Consider the following 19,233-nt stretch of genomic DNA (forward strand, 5'->3'; position numbering starts at 1 on the left):
GTGCTCAGGGGCTCAGCATGCTGTAATGGCTATTTCAGGTGGGGCCAGGGGATGAAACTTGGAGCCCATGTCTATGTTCGTAGGGTACGTACATAAAGTCTTAAAGTCGCCTAAACATAGACCAGGGGCAGTGCATGCAGCCATTTGCCATACAGGGAAACTATTTTAAATACCTTGGTGTAGGGGGAGAGGTGGAAGGGATTGGTGGGGTTGGTGGGTCTGCCTGGTGTGGGGGGTAGAAGATGGGAGGCATTAGTTTAGTCAGGTTTTGGGCACTGCACATCTGTTCAGTTACAGGTTCAAATCAGCTTCTGATCTTAAACCAGTTTATGTGTAGCATCTGTCCCTAGACCTACAGATCAGCCAAGTATGGGGCCCCATTTTCCAGGGGTGAATTGGGTGTGGAGGATGGGGGTGAGTGCAGTGCTGAAATTGCACTCCCCCCTTTGATTACTAGTTCACTGCCTGGAAGTGGCAGCGGCATTTCTATTCAGGGAGCAGTGAAGGAGTCACCTGACTTCATGACTCAATCTGGTTCCTTCTAAACTCTTCATTCCATAGAGTGGTGTTTGGTGTTAACAGCCGTCTCTTCTTATTTAATGGTCTTCAATTCTTTCTTCTGCAATTCTGCTGTTTGTTAGTGGCTCCTGGTAATGTAGCTCCTATTCGAGAGCTCTGCAGGCTAGTTTTAACTGTAGCTAAAAACATTAACTCAGATGTGGAAATAACTTTCAGTGAAGCCTTGACTGCACTGTTAAGATGCTTAAGAAGATTTTGTTTTATGAATCTGAAAGAGATGTAGATTTAATTCTAATGACTGGGGAATGAAAGAAACAGTACTGTTTCTGCTTAGTTTGTTGTGTTAATATATAGTATATGTTATAGCATATTAATGCTATAGCAAATTAATACGCATTCCAATGAAGTTATATACAGGAGACCCTCCCCATTCACGGGGGATACGTTCCGGAGATCCCTGTAAATGGCGAAATCCGTGAATACTGACAGGGCTCCCTGTCAGACCCCACAGCCACCGCCTACTCCCACCCCATTGTTCACAGGGCCCCCACGGTGCCTGGGGACTGACCCCTTTCCCCCGAGCGCCGCTGCGGCTGCCTCTGGCAGCAGCAGCAAAGAAGATGCCACCGCCGCCACCCTCCCTGTCCCTGGCCTTCCCACACAGCACCTGGGGACTGACCCCTTCCCCCTGAGCACTGCCATGGCTGCCGCCGGGGGATCAGATGCCAGCTCCTCCCTCCACGTCCCTAGTACTCGCTCCACTTGCTTCCCAGCTCTGCCCTCCCCCACGAATGTTTGAATCTGCGAATCTGGAGTTTGCAAATAGCGAGGGCTTCCTGTATATTTTTGCTTCCATCTTCAACTGAATAATAATAGCCATGGGCTCATAGCATTTTAGTAAAGTTTCTAGTTTCTTTTTACCTGGAGAAAAAGATGTGTTGTATTATACACAATTATGCACTGCACCCCTCTTTTCACAATCCTAGATCTGCCCATGCCATTTTCATAAGCACTCTACAAATGAGGAGCTTAGCAATCAAATAGACAAGACAGACTTAAGATAGAGAAGGAGATTAATGTACAAACAGAAGAATGTGATGACAGTAAATAGTAATGTTTCTTCCACCTTTTTGGGTGGAGTAGTGTTGGTGAGGTGCCAGAGCAGTTAAAGTGATGTATCACAGCTCTGGAGGCATGTGTTCGAGACTTCCTCTAAACACGATGGCACTAGATAAAATTTTTGTATTTTCAGGTTGCTTTATAAAAAATTAATGTAATGGTGGTGAGATGATGATTGATATACAACGCTTTATTAAAAACATTCAGGTTGCAGTGTCAAGCTCTACACAGTTAGGAAATGCCAAAATTAAGGTGGTTAGTGCAGTCTGTATGTATGCATTATGATTGCATTGTGATATAGTCTTTAATCACATGATCACATACTATTTTTTCCACAGGACCATTTCTCATTTTGTGTACAGGATGGACCTGCTTTGGGGATGAATCAGATTTATGTAGTGCAGGAGACTTTTGTCTGTACTACCCCTGTCTCATTTGTTGCAGAAGTTGGAAGCTTTGTAATGAACGGGGCAGGGGACTGCAGGAAGAGAGAGGATGGTCTGATGGGTAACAAAGTTGTGTTCTGTCCTGGAGAATTGGATTTTGCTCCTGCCTGTGTCACAGACTTCCTATATGATGCTCGGTAAGTCACTTGAACTAAATTTGTCGCTAATTGTGTCGTTACCAGTAGACTGATTTGTGGAAGTGCTGAAGTCAATGAGAGTTGTGCTTTGACTGTATAAAGTGCCGTGAAATGCTAGGTATTCTGAAAAATCAGGTTATTTCAAAGTGGTAGATATTTCTGACTATATATCTTTTGTATGGTTAAGATCTCCATTTGGGGATGATGCCATGCCCTCAGCTTACAGTGGCAATGCAAGGATAAATACATTAATTTTGTTTTTTTTTTTTTTTTTTGGAGTGTTTGGACATGAGTGGGTAAGTACCATAGAGATACCCATGAAAATATGAATACTGTCTCCAGAGCAGGATTTAGTCTGCAGTAAATAAGGCTTGGAGCCTCACAATCACTTCAAGAGAAAACGTGCTTGTTGTTAATTGCTGTGATCATTTAATTAAAGTCTATCATATACATAAATACAAGGGATGGAATTAAGGTATTATAGGCAACCTTAATTTTGATACTTTTAACTTTTGTGTGCTTGGCTTTGCAACCTGAATAAAGGGTATTTGTTTGTTTTTTGTAGCATTGATCTGTGTTGGCATGTGATAGAGTTATACTTGTGGCGCTGTCAACTTTGGTAATGTTTATTTTAAGATTAGGAGACCAAGGAATTCATCCTTGATACTGAAATGCCTACTTCGAACTACAGTCTATTGACACATGGACATGAGTGTCCAATGTCAGTAATGCCCAAATACTGGGATAAATTAAGAGCAAAACTTCAGCTGTAATTCTTTATGGTCAGTACTGATATTTCCCTGGCCTGTTGTCCATGGTCAGCAACAGATATGATAGAACTGTTCGTATGGTAGGAAGTGGTGATTATTATGGTCTTTTAAAAATCAAGCTGAGCATTATTTTAACTGGGGGATTTTATGTTAAAGTTATCGAGGCATTAGTTCTGATTTCATGAATAAATAAAGGGTTTCTGTCTTTGGGGCCTACCAGCAAAGAGAATGTGTTTGTTGCATAGCCTGTCACTGCAGCAGAAGACAGGGATGGAGAAAACTATGAGGCATTAATAATGGCTAAATGTGATGTTAAATAGACAGAATAAGAATGCACATTCCACTGGCAGCCAACTCCTAGGGGAGCTAATATGTTGGTTTTATGATGGGCTGCAGTAGTGCTTTAAGCCATAGAACAGTATTTCTCCTTGCTGTTTTCTAAGAAAACCAGTTATTTTTGTACGAGTACTGCTCTGGAGAGTGTGGGTTTTTTTGTTTGTTTGTTTTTTCCTTAAATTGCCACGTTTCAGTTTTCAAAAAAGTATCTGAATTTCATGAGCAGGGGCTAAAATTGAACGTATTTGCTTTACCTAAAGCATAGAGAATTATGTTGCAATTAGACTGATGCAATACTACATATTACAAAACTGTCACACAATTTACAGACTCTACTCAAGAAGGCCAAGGGAATAGAACAGCAAGGGTGTTGTGGGTCTGAAGGGCTGGGGGGGGGGGGGGGGGGGAGAATATGGGATAAAGTGGAGAGAAGAATGCCAAGAAAAATAAAAATTATGCAGTTTTTGTATGTTCCATAAAACAAAGAAAGATTGTTTCATCAATGTTCCTACTCTTCTATTTCAATGGCAGTTTTAATGCAGCATGGAAAATGGTTTCTGTTATGTGAATTTTAAAGGTAGGGAGGAGGAATAATGGAAATGGAAGCTAATTTTAGTCTAATATATTTTGAAAACTGTTAACAATATCATAATTATTCATAGCTTTTATTTCTACAATAGAAAAGCAAAATTCCTTTGGGTTAACTCAACATCTGTTGGACAAATTGGTTCAGTTTCATGAGTCTGTTATTAGTACTGAATGTAGATGGTGTTTTATGAATTCAGCAGTTAGGAGTTCAGTGCTCATGTTCTTTTGTTTTGTTATCTTTTTTTTTAATTTAAACAAGGTGCTTTTGGAGTTTATTTTTCACTAGCAAAGAAGTACCATAGTTAATATTCCTGCTATTTCAAGATTTTTCTAGATTTCATTGTTAGCTAGGTTGTTCTTTTTATGCAACATTTATCACTAATACCTTTGTTATAATGTCAGTGAATCCCTGCTATTTGTCAAGGTCATACTAATGGTTCCTGAATTATTTAAGAAAAAAATTGCATTTAGAGGTTGTTCTATTAATCTTTCCTGGTTTCTGTATTTGTTTCTTTATCTGTTTTTCCTTCTAGGTTAGGAAGGTAGCATCTTTTGTTGCTTAAGAGTTCATAAAATATTTGTGTTAATTATTTCTAGGGTAATTTAAAAAGAAAGTTGTTCAAGCAACTTTCCTGTCAACATAAGTACAGAACAAGGCAAGAAAACCATAAATTAATGCATTCTTAACATTTAGATCATATTTAATTGAACTTGAGGTAGCATCTACACAATACGATACTTAAATATACTCTTAAATTCTTCAACTCAAAACCTTTTCAGTTACTAAATATTGCCATGTAATGCATATATCTCATTCCTCAGAATTGTCAGCTGAATAAACAACATTAACTCTGACTGTAGGTAGATTATGAATTATAGTGATATGTATATTATGCTTACATGGGCCTGTAAGAGCACATTTAAGCCTATGTGTTTTATTGTGATTGTGGGAAGCTGGCTGTGTACATTTTGGGCCAGTGGTGCAATGGATAGCACATCTGACTACAGATCAGACGATTGTAGGTTTGGCTCCTGCCTGGCTTGGAGAAATCTTTTCTCACAGGCAAGCTAAGGAAATATGGGTTGGTTGAATGGACTGTAAGGTGGATAGAAAACTGGCTGAATCATTGGGCTCAAAGTGTAGTAGTCAATGATTTGATGTCTGGTTGGCAGCCATTATCAAGTGGAGTGTCCCAGGGGTCAGTCCTGGGGCCAGTCTTGTTCAATATCTTCATCAACGACTTCGAAGATGGTATAGAGTGCGCTCTCAGCAAGTTTTCAGATGATACAAGGTTGGGGGGAAATAGTAGATACAGTAGACTGTAGATATGCTGGAGGGTAGGGTTAGGATTCAGAGAGACCTAGACAAATTGGAGAATTGGACCAAAAGAAATCTCATGAGGTTCAACAAGGATAAATACCAAATTCTGCACTCTAGGATGGAACAGTCCCATGCACTGGTACAAGCTGGCGACTGCCTGGTAGGCAGCAGCTCTTCAGAAAAGGATCTGGGGGTTACAGTGAACAATAAGCTGAATATGAGCCAGCAGTATGCCCTTATTGCCAGGAAGGCTAATGGCATACTGGGCTGTATTGGTAGAAGTGTTGCCAGCAGTGCAAGGGAAGTGATTGGCGACCAGGGTGGATGGCTGGAGACCCTCTGGGTTAAAATCCGTGGGGAACACGGCACAGGGGACACAATGGTGGGAGTCTATTACAGACCTCCCACCCAAAGTCCTGAGCTAGACCAGGAGTTTGCCCAGGAACTGGCTGAGGCAGCTTGCTCCAGGACCATGGTTGTCATGGGTGACTTCAATTACCCAGACATCTCGTGGGAGGATCGCTCAGCAAAATCTGAGCGGTCGCAGAGCTTCCTCTCGTGCGTGGATGACCTCTACCTGACTCAAGAAGTCTATGGGCCAACGAGAGGCAAAGCGCTGCTCGACCTGGTGCTGGCTACTGGGGAGGACCTACTCGGCGACCTAGTGATCGATGGGAAGCTGGGTGACAGCGACCACGAGCTGATCACCTTCACCATCCGCCGAAAAGCTGGTAAGTCGGTCAGCAACACGCAAGTCCTTGACTTCAGGAAAGCCGACTTTGACAAGCTCAGGAGGCTTGTCAGCGAGGCCCTAAGGGACTGTGACCGCAGGGAGAGGGGAGTTCAAGAAGAGTGGTTGCTCCTCAAGGGAGCGATCCTCAATGCACAAACTAAGTCTATTCCATCTCGGAGGAAAGGCAGCAAGAGGGCACAGCAGCCCCCCTGGCTCTCCAGGGACCTAGCAGACCTCCTGAGGCTAAAAAGAAAGGCCTACAAAGGATGGAGGATGGGAGTCACCTCCAAGGAGGATTATTCTGCACTGGTCCGGTCCTGTAGGGAGCTGACCAGGAAAGCCAAGGCTGCAACTGAACTCCAGCTAGCTTTGAGCATCAAGGACAATAAAAAGTCCTTTTTCAGATATGTGGGGAGCCGGAGGAAAAGCAGGGGCAACGTTGGACCCCTGCTGAACCAGATGGGGCAACTGACGCCCAGGAAAAAGCCAACCTATTAAATAGGTACTTTGCGTCGGTCTTTCATCAGCCCCATGGGACGCCTGTGCCTGCTACAGGGCCGGGAAGTCCGGGTGAGGGTGATCCCCTGCCCTCCATTAATGCTGACTTTGTGAAGGAACATCTTGAGAAGCTGGATACCTTCAAGTCAGCCGGCCCTGACAATCTTCACCCCAGGGTACTCAAGGAGCTGGCGAGCATCATAGCCCAGCCTCTAGCGCGGATCTTTGAAAACTCTTGGCGCTCTGGTGTAGTGCCCGAAGACTGGAAGAAGGCCAACGTGGTGCCTATCTTCAAGAAAGGGAGGAAAGTGGATCCGGCTAACTATAGGCCCATGAGCCTGACTTCTATCCCGGGGAAGATCTTAGAAAAGTTTATTAAGGAGGCCATCCTTAATGGACTGGCCGACGCCAACATCTTAAGGGATAGCCAGCACGGGTTTGTTGCGGGTAGATCTTGCTTGACCAATCTCATTTCCTTCTATGACCAGGTGACCTATCACCTGGACAAGGGAGATGAGATTGATGTCATATATCTTGACTTCAAAAAAGCCTTCGATCTGGTGTCCCATGATTGTCTCTTGGAGAAACTGGCCAATTGTCGCCTTGGGCCCCCCACGATCCACTGGCTGGAAAATTGGCTCCGGGGTCGGACCCAGAGGGTAGTAATTGATGGAAGTCACTCATTGTGGTGTCCTGTGACCAGTGGGGTCCCCCAGGGCTCTGTCCTTGGACCCATACTGTTCAACATCTTCATTAATGATGTGGACACTGGAGTCAGAAGCGGACTGGCCAAGTTCGCCGATGACACCAAACTTTGGGGCAAAGCATCCACGCCAGAAGACAGGCGGGTGATCCAGGCTGACCTGGACAGGCACAGCAAGTGGGCGGATGAGAATCTGATGGTGTTCAACGCCGATAAATGCAAGGTTCTCCACCTTGGGGAAAAAAAACCCGCAGCATCCTTATAGGCTCGGCAGTGCTATGTTGGTTAGCACTATGGAAGAAAGAGACTTGGGGGTCATCATTGACCACAAGATGAACATGAGCCTGCAATGCGATGCTGCGGCTAGTAAAGCGACCAAAATGCTGGCTTGCATCCATAGATGCTTCTCAAGCAAATCCCGGGACGTCATTCTCCCCCTGTACTCGGCCTTAGTGAGGCCGCAGCTGGAGTACTGCGTCCAGTTTTGGGCTCCACAATTCAAAAAGGATGTGGAGAAGCTTGATAGAGTCCAGAGAAGAGCCACGCGCATGATCAGGGGTCAGGGAAGCAGACCCTACGATGACAGGCTGAGAGCCCTGGGGCTCTTTAGCCTGGAAAAGCGCAGGCTCAGGGGTGATCTGATGGCCACCTACAAGTTTATCAGGGGTGATCACCAGTATCTAGGGGAACGTTTGTTCACCAGAGCGCCCCAAGGGATGACGAGGACGAATGGTCACAAACTACTACAAGATCGTTTCAGGCTGGACATAAGGAAGAATTTCTTTACTGTCCGAGCCCCCAAGGTCTGGAACAGCCTGCCGCCGGAGGTTGTTCAAGCGCCTTCATTGAACACTTTCAAGATGAAACTGGATGCTTATCTTGCTGGGATCCTATGACCCCAGCTGACGTCCTGCCCTTTGGGCGGGGGGCTGGACTCGATGATCTTCCGAGGTCCCTTCCAGCCCTAATGTCTATGAAAATCTATGAAATCTATCTATGATTATTTCCGTCTATTCAGCACTGGAGAGGCAACATCTGGAGTACTGCGTCTACTTTTGCTTCCCCACCCCCCCAAAAAAAAAAAAAAAAAAGGATGCGTGGACAAATTGGAGAGAGTCTAGTGGATTGCAATGAAAATGGTTTGGGGATGAGGCACATGGCTTCTGAGAAGAGGCTGAGGGAACTGGGCTTATTTAGTCGACAGAAGAGAAGACTGAGTGGGGATTTAATAGTAGCCTTCAACTACCTGAAGGGTAATTACAAAGAGGATAGATACTTGTTCTCAGTGGTGGCAGATGACAGAACAAGGAGCAATGGTTTCAAGTTGCAGCTAGGGAAGTTTAGGTTAGATATTAGGCAAAAACTTTCTTACTAGGAGGGTAGTAAAATACTGGAACTGGTTACCTAGAGGGGTTGTGGAATCTCTATCTGTGGAGGTTTTTAAGAGTTGGCTAGATAAAACCTTGGCTGGGATGATCTAGTTGTGGATGGTCCTGCTTTGAGCAGCTGGTTGGAGTAGATGACCTCCTGAGGGTCCCTTCCAACCTTAATTTTCTGTGATTCTGTATATTGTGTTCATCTATATTGCTCTTTAAAGGAATGTATTTGAGTATCCTGGCACATAAGTAGTTTGGGATGTGAACTGAAATTGAGCTATATAAATGCTTTCCTTGATTTGTAGTGATCATGTTGAGAGGAAATATAACTCTGTGTTTAATTATGTACTGGTTTTGCTTATTTCCTCCTTCACAATACAGTATCATGTGTGGGGGGATATTGATAACATGAGAGTGTAAGGGAGTGATGGAAATGGGGAAGATAAGAAATAACAGTTAATTGTGATGGGGCATAGAAGTATGGACAGGAGTGGAGACTGTCCTTCACTATTTATATGATTGCCTGAACTCCCATTTGCTTAGCTTTGTCTTTCTCAGATCACTGAAGTGGGCTTCAAGGGAAATTCTTGTGCCTGAAGTTTTATGCCAAGTCTGACTGTGACTTAAAGAATAATTTAATTCTTAAGCTGTAGTTGTGCTGGAGTTGAAGAAAGGCACTTTTGCCTTCATCATAACATTTGTGTAATCGTCAACAGCAAAATTAATCTTGGATGATGGATAATCTAGCAAATCTGTGTTGCTCCCACTCAACGCAATTTTTTTCTTATTAAAAATATTCATGTTACTTCTTTAGCTAAAGTCAGAAAGATCTGAATTCAATTGTTTGTTTTCATGCAGAAAGAGCAGGCTCCCAGAAAAGTTTTGGGAGTTCTTTCCCTGTAAGGCTAAGCACAGAAATTACACACAAACTGGTATAAGTAATTGGAAACCAATTCAGATCTGTAACGCAACAGAAGTTCAGTGCAGATAAATCACTTTCAAAATGGCTGAAGCCAGTTTAAGATAAACCTCAGTGAAGTCTGTTCACTTGCTTATTGGCTCAATCAGTTTAGACTGACCTGCAAAGATTAAATTGATTCAGCCTTGGTTTTTTTGACTGTCTGTACTTAGCCTAACTGAACTCTTCCAAGTTCATTAAGAACAGTGGATAAATATTGAGTGCATTTTTGCTGGAAGTGGTCAGTGGCTCCCTGAATTAGTGTGGGGAAGTTACATTGTGGCATGTGCTTCCAGTTGAGAAGTGCACAAACCCCTCTTCTGAATCTCCTGTTTTTGGAAAGATTCATTAAAAAGCTGTGATAGATCAATGGTAGTAGAATTTGGAGTCACAGATCAGATACCCCTTTCTTGTATCAGTTGTAGTTATAAGAGGTGCCTGAGACAGAGGACTGGTAGGAGAGCATCCTCTTTGGGATTCAGAGTCCACATGTGTTCATCTTCTAAGGACGCTGCAGAGCCAATGTATTTCGATGAGTATGAGGGTAGGAAAGTGGTTAAAGGATCTGATGGCTAGGTGTAGGAGGTTGTGGTCTAGTAGGGGAAATATTTAAATGGGATTAAGGTGCAGACATATATCTTTTTATATCAAGGATTTGTGATCTTGTTTATATGCATTTCAGATTTATAGAAAAACCCTCAACAAGTTTTGGGGTTTTTTTAAACAGCATCTAAAGGAATAAATAAAAAATAAACAGTTTTTGTTCTGTAAGGGATACTGTCGTATTTTATCATGAGAAATTACTGAATGTATTATAAAGAACAAGTTTTCTTTATCACAATCCATTTACTCCTAATTGAGTGATGCAGTAAGTTGGTGTGTGCCTTTTTGTTACAGTCTGTTAGGAAAATAACTGTCATCAGAAGGGCAGAGCACTGATTTGTGTGATTGCGTTTGTTGCAGAAATTGGGTTTGGTGAGAGCCCAATTAGTATAATCAAGGGAAGTAAGAAAAATTGCAGTAGGAAATTTACTACTGGTGTGCATGTTGCATTTTGTGATGAACAGTATTTTAAAAATTGTCTTGCAGTAAAATAGGTTTTGATTCATTAACCCCTGTGAGGTAAGTGTGCAAGCATGTTCAGCCTGAAGAGTAAGGATTGCCTATAGAACCAAATATATACTTACTTGGCAAATTGCTACAATAAGAATTAGTGATATATTGTTTAAAGTGGCAAAACTGCTGTTACAAATTGCTTGTGATTTAATGTCGTATATTGAACAGAAAAGGGCATCAGTGCATGGAGTACAGAATATAATTTGTTTGCCACTGTGGTATGTAATTTAAGTACCTGCCCTGTAGTTTTTAATTGACCATGTCACTAGAGGTTCTTTTTGCCCTGTTGGACAGATATGTTTTTGAAACTGGATGACACTTGTGAAACATATGTGGTTTCTGACACTGAAGGAATGTGTTAGAGCCCTAGTAGTATAGAAATTTAAAAACAAGTGTCCAGTGGACACAGACATATGAAATCCAATAATAAAAATAAAGTATTTTGAAAAAATATGTGGTCTTTAAATTGTAGCATGCTTTACATACACCTGGCATTAGGAATGGTGAGTTAAACTGTAATATGGGACTTGGTTCAACAGGAAATGCATATATTTACATAAATTGCATAGTTTCAGCTATCATAAATACGGCTTCAATGCAGTAGTAAGAGTAAAGCCCAATTTAGTCATAACCAGCATACTTTCTGTTCCAGTCAAAGTGCAAATAGCCATGTAATTAACAATCTGTGGCTCATTCAGTTTAGCTTAGTTTCATAGTTTCATAGTAGCTAGGGTCAGGAGGGACCTGAATGTATTGTTTTTATAATTCTGTCACTTCATAGCAAGAGAAGTTGACTCGCTTAAGAACATTTGAAAAAACAAATACTCTTGGTCACTACCAGGTCCACAGAGCCAAACAACAGGATCTTCAGTCTTCCCTTCATCTTGGCAATAGAAATAAGACCTGTAAGTACGACTGGCTTGATTCCAAACTCATAGAAGAGCTTGCCAGTTGGCTTCTTGCCACCATAAACTGCATGGGGCAGCAAAACCTGCTACAGAGCTGGTAGACAGTTTCTCTCTTTAGGGACCTCACTTCTAACATTCCATTACAAATTGGCTTTATTCAGAATATTTTATCATTAATTTTTTGAAGTCTGATTGCTCAGCCTTTTTTGGACAGCCCTTTTCTGAAGAAGTTTTCTCATCTTTCTTATCCCACTGCATAGGCACTTAACATGGCAAAAAAGCAGACAAAGAAAAAAGAATGCTTCTGTTGTGCCTGTATCCTTCCACATTGTATCAAAGCCATCTTATGCTGCTTTGTGTCCTTGATGGAAGCTCTGCCTCTTTAGGCAGTGGAGCCTGCATTCCCTTTTTTTTTGGCTCTGCTAATATCCAGGCACTTGCACAGCAAATACCTAAGGATACTGCTATGTGCTTGGTCTCTGCTGCTTGCTCAGAAGAGCCAAGTGTGATGCTATCCAAGAGAAGAAAGTCATAGGGAAGCTCTACTCTGCTGCTGAAGCAGCAGCAGTTGTCTAGTTAGTAGTGCATACAGTAGCCCTTCTGACTTCTGAAAGATTCCTTGAAAGGTATTTTTTCTCTCTAAGGGGTATGTATATCAATGGAAATAGGCAGATAGAACTCACAAAACTCCAGCTTCAGTAGACTTCCCTTACTTATTCTACCTCTGATATGATGGGCAGAGCTTTTTCTTCTGTAGAGGTGGGGAGCACATCCCCTTTTCTGACTTTCCAGTAAAACTGCTAGACACAATGTGGACCCAAGGGGGTGAATACCAGGTGGCTGCTTTTTTAAATATGTCAGTCTATGAAACTCCTGGGCAACAGACCCACTCTGCTGTGTGCCAGCCAGGGATCCTGTACTCTGGCAGAAGTCTTAGTTCACTAGTTAAACCATTTTTATGTCCTTTCTTCACTGAGATTTAGCTAGGAAGAGCTCAAACAGTTGTCAGGGCCCTATGCTATTTTTCTAAAAAGAATTTAAAAAACAAAAATGATGCCAGGAGCCCCACGATAACAAACCACTGTGTACCATATGATGAAAGAGAAAAACATTCAGAAAGAGAACAGATTTCAGCTTCAAACTTCCAAGAGGTGTCAGATATAATTCAGGAGAAAGATTTATGAAAAGTGAATTGTGTGTTCTGTGAAAAACAGTAGTTCTTCATATTAAATGTTTTCCATTCCAAGTGAAAATGATAAACTTTCAGTTGCAGTAAAGGCTTGTAACCTGTCGTCTTTAACTCACTGTTAAAAATGGAGCCTAACTTCTTACCTTCTCTACTTTGGTGCTTTGATTGCTTTAAAGGAACTTTAAAGCTGCTGCTCTGAGGAAGATGGCTATATATTGATAAACCTATTTAGTACTTATATCATTTTTTGTTATAAAATAACTCCAGTCAGTTATACATTATTTTAGTTAGAGATACTCATATGTTTCTTTATTTAGTGTCTTGTCATATTTTTCTTCATAGATGACTTCCTAGATTAAGACCATGAATACATCAAAATTATACATGATATGGTGAAATTGGTTAACCAATCTGCTCTGTCTTAAAAGTGTATAATTACTGGGATAAAGGATAAGTCTGTAGCTAGTTCCGAAACAGTACTGTGGTCAGTTGCATATATTGAGATTTGCAGTTCTCGTTCATGGAAATGTACTTGTATACATTTTAATAAAACTGATTTTGGAAAAGTACCTTCAATATTCATAAGCGTCTATGCTGTACTAAAGGTATAATTCAAATAGACGTTTATATGTGCAATGCATTATATCCCTCTAAAATTTAAATTAAAATTGGAATTTTAATTGTTTTTAGAAGGACGTTTGTGCATCTTGTTTTTATACTGCCTATTTCTGGGAATCTGGAAACTCTGTGTGTTCAAGAACTCTAAGGCTCAAGAGCACTCATGCTCACCTTCTCAGCTAGTTGTATTTGTATGTGCTTTTAAATTATATAAACTTATGAATTTACAAACATATGGGTTGTAAAAAAATCACATACATGTACATATAGTATTATAGTTACATATATTGCTTAATATAAGTGGCTGAAGCACACAGTAGTATGGGCCAAAAACGGTTATTAACCTAAGATGGCTGCATTCCATATGAATGGTAAACATGGAAGGAAATTATGCAGGTCATCAAAAACAAATTCCATTAAAACAGTTGTCTCTATCTACATATGCATGTTGCAAATTCTGTAATAAAGATATAGTTAAAAGGATCTTTGTGTCAGGTTGTTTGTTTAGTTTAAAAATATTGAGCACTGGGAAGTTTTGAAAGTTAGAAATAGTCCAGGTGGAAATGGAAGAGCATAGCTGAGGAGGGCAGAGGTACAAATGTGTGCAATTTATCATGTTGTTCCCTAGTTTCACATGGGCATAGTTGGCGTGTTTGTCTCCTCAATTTAAAATCTGAATTAATTTACTCATCCTTCAAGTTCAATCTCCTCTGGAGTGAAAAATACCATCTGTTTACAAGTGAATAGCAATGCTATACAGCCACTTTGGATAAGAAGCCTTGTATCTGATTTAAAGAAGGGCATCCATAAAATCCAAAGAATAATTTAATGTATTTTTAGTTCTCACTTTGCCTTTAAATAGAGAATTTTATTGCGGGATTTCTTTTCCTGTTCAACAGGTATGGAACGGGGGAATGCAGATGGAACTAACAACAATATTATCTCAAGCTTTTAAATTTCCAATTTTAGGTTGGGTGTACTTAAAACCACTTCTTCCTTTCCATGCAGTTGTATGTGCTGTTACAGGAACAGTCCTTTTATGGAAATCATCAAAGATAAATGAACTGGGATTTGAATAAAAGAATCGGGTGTTGCCATACATGGTTACTAAAGCTATGCAATATATAGCATCATACGAACAGCTATGTTCATATGATGCTATATATTGGCTTCTGGTTAATAGCTGATACGGAACAGAAACAGCTGTTCCCCTGTGCCATGATCCTGCATGAGCTCCTGGTATTAGAAATACATTGCCTAAAGGTCCATTGTTGACCCCATGAGAGACATGTTGCAGTTAAAGGAAATACGATTTTGTGAACAAATTTCTAAACCAATCACCTTTTACTCCTAGACAGATAAGAGATTCAGATTCAAGCAAAATAATAAAAAATCCTGCACACACATTTCTCCACCTGTCATCTCTTCACTGTTCTTGAGCATTTTGGTTAAACCTGTCATGGATCTTATGGCCTTGTCTCACAGATTTTTCTCTCTCCTTTGTGGTTATGAAATCTCCTGGATACCTACAACAGGCCGTCTTCAAGGTACAGTACGTTTAGAATATGTGGTCAAGAAGATCCATTATTTAGACAGCCTGTTCTTTTGTGTTACAGAGTCTGCTTTTTGAAAAGCCAGTTTTAGCCCACTTGCTTGTTTTCCACTTGGGATTTTTCATGGAGGCTCCTCCTTCTGCTGATAATCTGAGTAGAATTTATTTTACCTAAATTGTAGTCATCTTTGTTGTCAAGTAGGTTGGAAGGAAGACTTTATGTTAATGGATCTCAGTTGGTTTTGGTCTGACAGCTACATGATGGCAATCCTCATAGCAAATAGCTAAATCATTAAATGGTAGTAGGCAACTGTCATTCCTTCCAGATCATGTGCATGAAGGGTCACTAGGACCTTTGACGTGTACCTAGGGAGGAGTATGGGGGAGTGGAGGCTGCCCAGACCTATCCCCACCTTTAGAGCATTGAGACCGTATCTGAAGGCCAGACCTAGTCCAGACATTCAGTGCCTCATTGGCTATAGTTATATACCTAATCAAACCTAGGTCTCCTGCGTGGGAGTCAACCAAATATTTTTAAATTCCACATAGAGAAATTGCCTCACTTGTCATGCACTTAGAACTCTATTCCATTAATATTAATTTTCTCCAGGAAGGCTTGGACAAGTTTATCTCAGAGCTTTAAAGCTCATTGTCCTCAACTTAGAGCTTTTTGAAGAATTGAGGATTCTCTGTAGATTTCTCTGTAGATTTCCAACCAGTAGTTTTACAGATTTTTCCAAAGAGGCAACTCCTGAGCTTGATCAGCTATTTGAGTTTGATCAAAGTGATTTAATAAGGCAATCTGGTAAGGCCAGTGACATCAGGGAACTGGACTCATTGACCTGGGAAGTCCTTTCTACTCTTACATTTTTATAGGTAATTCGTCTTGCCTCTTCTTATAATATGGTTTTTTTTTTTTCCAGGTTGGTATCAGTTAAAATAGTGTACCTATTAAACTCTCTTAGATGAAGGATGCTGTTATTTCCTTCTCCCCCACCGCTCCCTCGTATATTTCGTTATTACAGGGTTATTCTGGGCCCTTTCCCAGGATCTGTTCTCCTTTTCATTTAAGTGCGGTTACCTCCCTTTGGTCTGTCTTCTTTTCTCTGTGTTTCTAAGAGAGATTATGACATTCTCTGCATGTAAAAATTCAGTTTCTGTTGAGTAAAGTGAAAGATTTGCAAAGCAAAAATATTACTCTTATAATGAGAAGAAAATTTCCATATGCACTTTTATAATCTCATGTACAAGGTAGATAGAAAAGCTCAAAACCGTTTCAAGCTTTCTAGTTTTTTGGCTAAGATGCATTTTCTTGACGGAACAGGAAATAGTTTCTACTAACAAAGCATCAGAATGGACATTGGAAGTTTTCCACTTCTCCAAATATGCGATATTAATTTTCATGTAGAAACTTCTGTGCGAACAGACTTTGACCATAGATTTTGTAATGTCAACAGTTGTGAAGTGGGCCAGTAGTTTGCAAGAAAGAATTGTTAATTTACCTTGCACAAACCCATATGTCAGTCTTGATGAAGGAATTGCCTGGTAAATTTTTATATAGGGGTCTGATTAAATGAATGGAATGGTCACTTCTGTCCTTAAAAAATCTATTAATTTTTTGTTGCATGCTGTGTGTTCTGAATTTAATAAATGTTTGTGGTGGTCACAATTTATTTGTGTGTGGCATGTAAACATATTTGGCTATGAATTATTCACAAACTACTGGTATTCATTTCATTATTCACTGTTTCCTGTTAATTAATCAGAGTGCTTAATATTCTTAGCCTAATGATTCTCAACCAGGGTGTCTTGAGATGCAGTCAGGGGTGCTGCACAGTGTGAGCACTGTTGTGCAACAGTGTGCAAACAGGATTCACAAGATAAACCTATAGATTTTAAATAGGGTTTCATAGTGTTAAAACTGTTCTGACTCATTGAGTTATCTTGAGTTCTTTGCAATAAAAGAATTGCTCTCTTATTTTTCAGAAGTCAAACAGTAAGTGAAAAGTAAGAGCTGGCGTTTTGTGAGGGGTGTCTTGACCCTAATGAAGGGTGTCTTGAATCTAAAAAGGTTGAGAACTACTGCCTTGATGATATAATATTGTTTTTATTCCCTGGCTGGATGAGTAAATATTTGTAGACATAAGGAAAAATCAAACAACTCACTTGATTCAGAACTTTGTGTAACTGCAGATTTGTTCAACTTTTCATAAGACTTGCCTGTTGTGCATGGTCTCACAAATAGATTACATTGGTAGGAGAAAAAAGGGTCAAAAATACCATCAAAACAGTGTTTGTGTATTTGTTTGTTCATACATAGGAAAAGCGTCTTTTGTACTCCCCTACCTTTCATATTAAAGGATGCATGACTTTTGTTTTGTGTGGTTTATGTGCTTTCCTTTAGGACTGTATGATAAGTGATTTTTTTTATATGTAATTTGTCATGTAACAGAAATGTGATTTAAAAACTACTACAACCTTCAATTAAGAATCTCACCTTTCTCTGAAGTTAGCTTTCATTATCTCCCTCTGCTTGCTTTTACTGATATTTATCTATTGCTGTATGATTACTTTCTAGGAATTAATGATTGTGTGAGTAAAGGAGTTTGGAGATAATCAAGGTAGCACTACATATTGTAATGTTGCTCTTGGGCCTTCTGCCTGTCAAAAGTGAATTCGGTAGTAAGCCCAGCTGTCTACTTTGGCATGTTCTAATTAGCAGAAATCTATGTTATAGTAAGGCCAATTTTTAAAAGATTTTTAATAAAAGTGGAAAAAAAACCCTCTACCCAGTTCTCCAGTACAAATTTCTGCTTAAGAGATTTTTATTTCATCAGTCTTTTTTAATCTTCTGCCTTCTGTAACGGGATAACTTTCTGTGACACCTCTCAAGTCATTAATCCTAATTGTTGAAGACTAAGTGCTTTGGTGTTTTCATTGTGAGGCCTCGTTTAAATAATTGGAGTGAGTGAGGGAGCATCTTGTGTCTCTGTTTGTACAACTTAACAGTTGGGTCCACTTACTTTTAACACTACTGTCCTGTGGTGAATGCTTTCCAGTCACTACCTCCACGTTGCTCCTGATTGCAAAGTCAGAACTTCAGTAGCAATTTAAAGAGAAAATGAAGTGTAGTTGCTGCATTCCAGGGGACTGGGAAGAACAATATATGTTCACTATGCTTACTGAATGTGGAAATAATAATTATTAAGCTAACCAACAAAAAGTGTATTCTTATTAAAATGCGTGGATCTTTTCAGTATAAGCATATGACTGTGTAATGCTTTGAGAATGGGTCAAAGATTACACATAGCAAGGAGTTCTGTGATTGGTTATGAACAAGTGAAAATACTGTAAACTTTTGACCCTGCTACAGCAAATGGAGCTGTGTAAAGCACCTACAGATGGCAGGATTTAACATACAGTCAGTTTCTTGCCCTTTCTCAGCAATTATGATCATATTACACCAGGCATACAGGAGAAGTCAGTTTTGTAACTGTAATACATTGCGTCTTTGAAAGTTTTGTATTTGCAGTTGCCTGTTTCATTTTTGTATGGACCATCAAGCAGCTTAGCCAAAAGAATTCAACTTTTGTTGTTGTTGTTTAACTTAATGATTTCCTGACTGGTTTGCCAAGCTGGCATTTGAACAGAAAATCATTTTGAATTATTTTTGAACTTTTGGACTATAGTGGACTGCTGAGCTCTACATGCCAAGGGGAAGGTTTTATATTATTTTGTTGTGGATTTGGGAAAAGGGTATATTTTTTTTTACCAAGGGATCTAACAAAATTAGTTATCATTAGCATCATTAAACAATTGCTATTAACATAACTTTGTCTCAGCAGTCTTTTTATGTGTGTAAAAACTGAATGAAATAGTACACATTATTTATTTGGTTAAAATAATTCTCTGTCATTTAAAAATCAGCATTTAAAATGTTGTGGTGTTTACCTGTGAAGTATTGGGCAAATTAGATAAAGCAGAAGAATTTTATGAATATGAGGATAAAGATTGTCTTCTCTCTGTGAACTTTATACTGTCACTTAACAAAATTAGAAGCACAATAAATGCTAAATTGCACTTTTGGCACAGTTACAGTTATTAAGTCATCAAAGGATATTTTGTTGTAACCAGCTTTTCATGGATCCGATTAAAGAGGGAGAGAGAGGATGGTATGGATACTCATTTTGTGCGTGATTGCATTCAGATCAGCTTGACATAGTGACATCAAGTAAAGGATGGGTATCATAGAAGGCATACTTGCTTGTATTTGTTAACCAGCCACTACCTTTCTCTCTCCCTCTTTGCTTCTCAGTTTGCCGCCTAGCTTGTAATCTGATTCCTGT

The 19,233-nt window shown here is 40.0% G+C and overlaps 1 protein-coding gene across 8 annotated transcripts in view; it reads left to right on the forward strand.

Moving 5' to 3' along the window:
* Positions 1-19,233, forward strand: part of NCOA2 (nuclear receptor coactivator 2) — a 273,200-nt gene that overhangs the window by 81,882 nt on the left and 172,085 nt on the right. The window contains exon 4 of one of the 8 annotated variants that reach the window (XM_019498602.2): positions 2,083-2,221. The exons of the other annotated variants lie outside the window; for them this stretch is intronic. The gene's annotated coding sequence lies outside the window, so the exon portion shown is untranslated. The remainder of the gene's footprint in view (positions 1-2,082; positions 2,222-19,233) is intronic. 8 annotated transcript variants of the gene reach the window in all.

This window comes from Alligator mississippiensis, chromosome 3, assembly GCF_030867095.1.
Source record: "Alligator mississippiensis isolate rAllMis1 chromosome 3, rAllMis1, whole genome shotgun sequence".
NCBI classification, from domain to species: domain Eukaryota; kingdom Metazoa; phylum Chordata; order Crocodylia; family Alligatoridae; genus Alligator; species Alligator mississippiensis.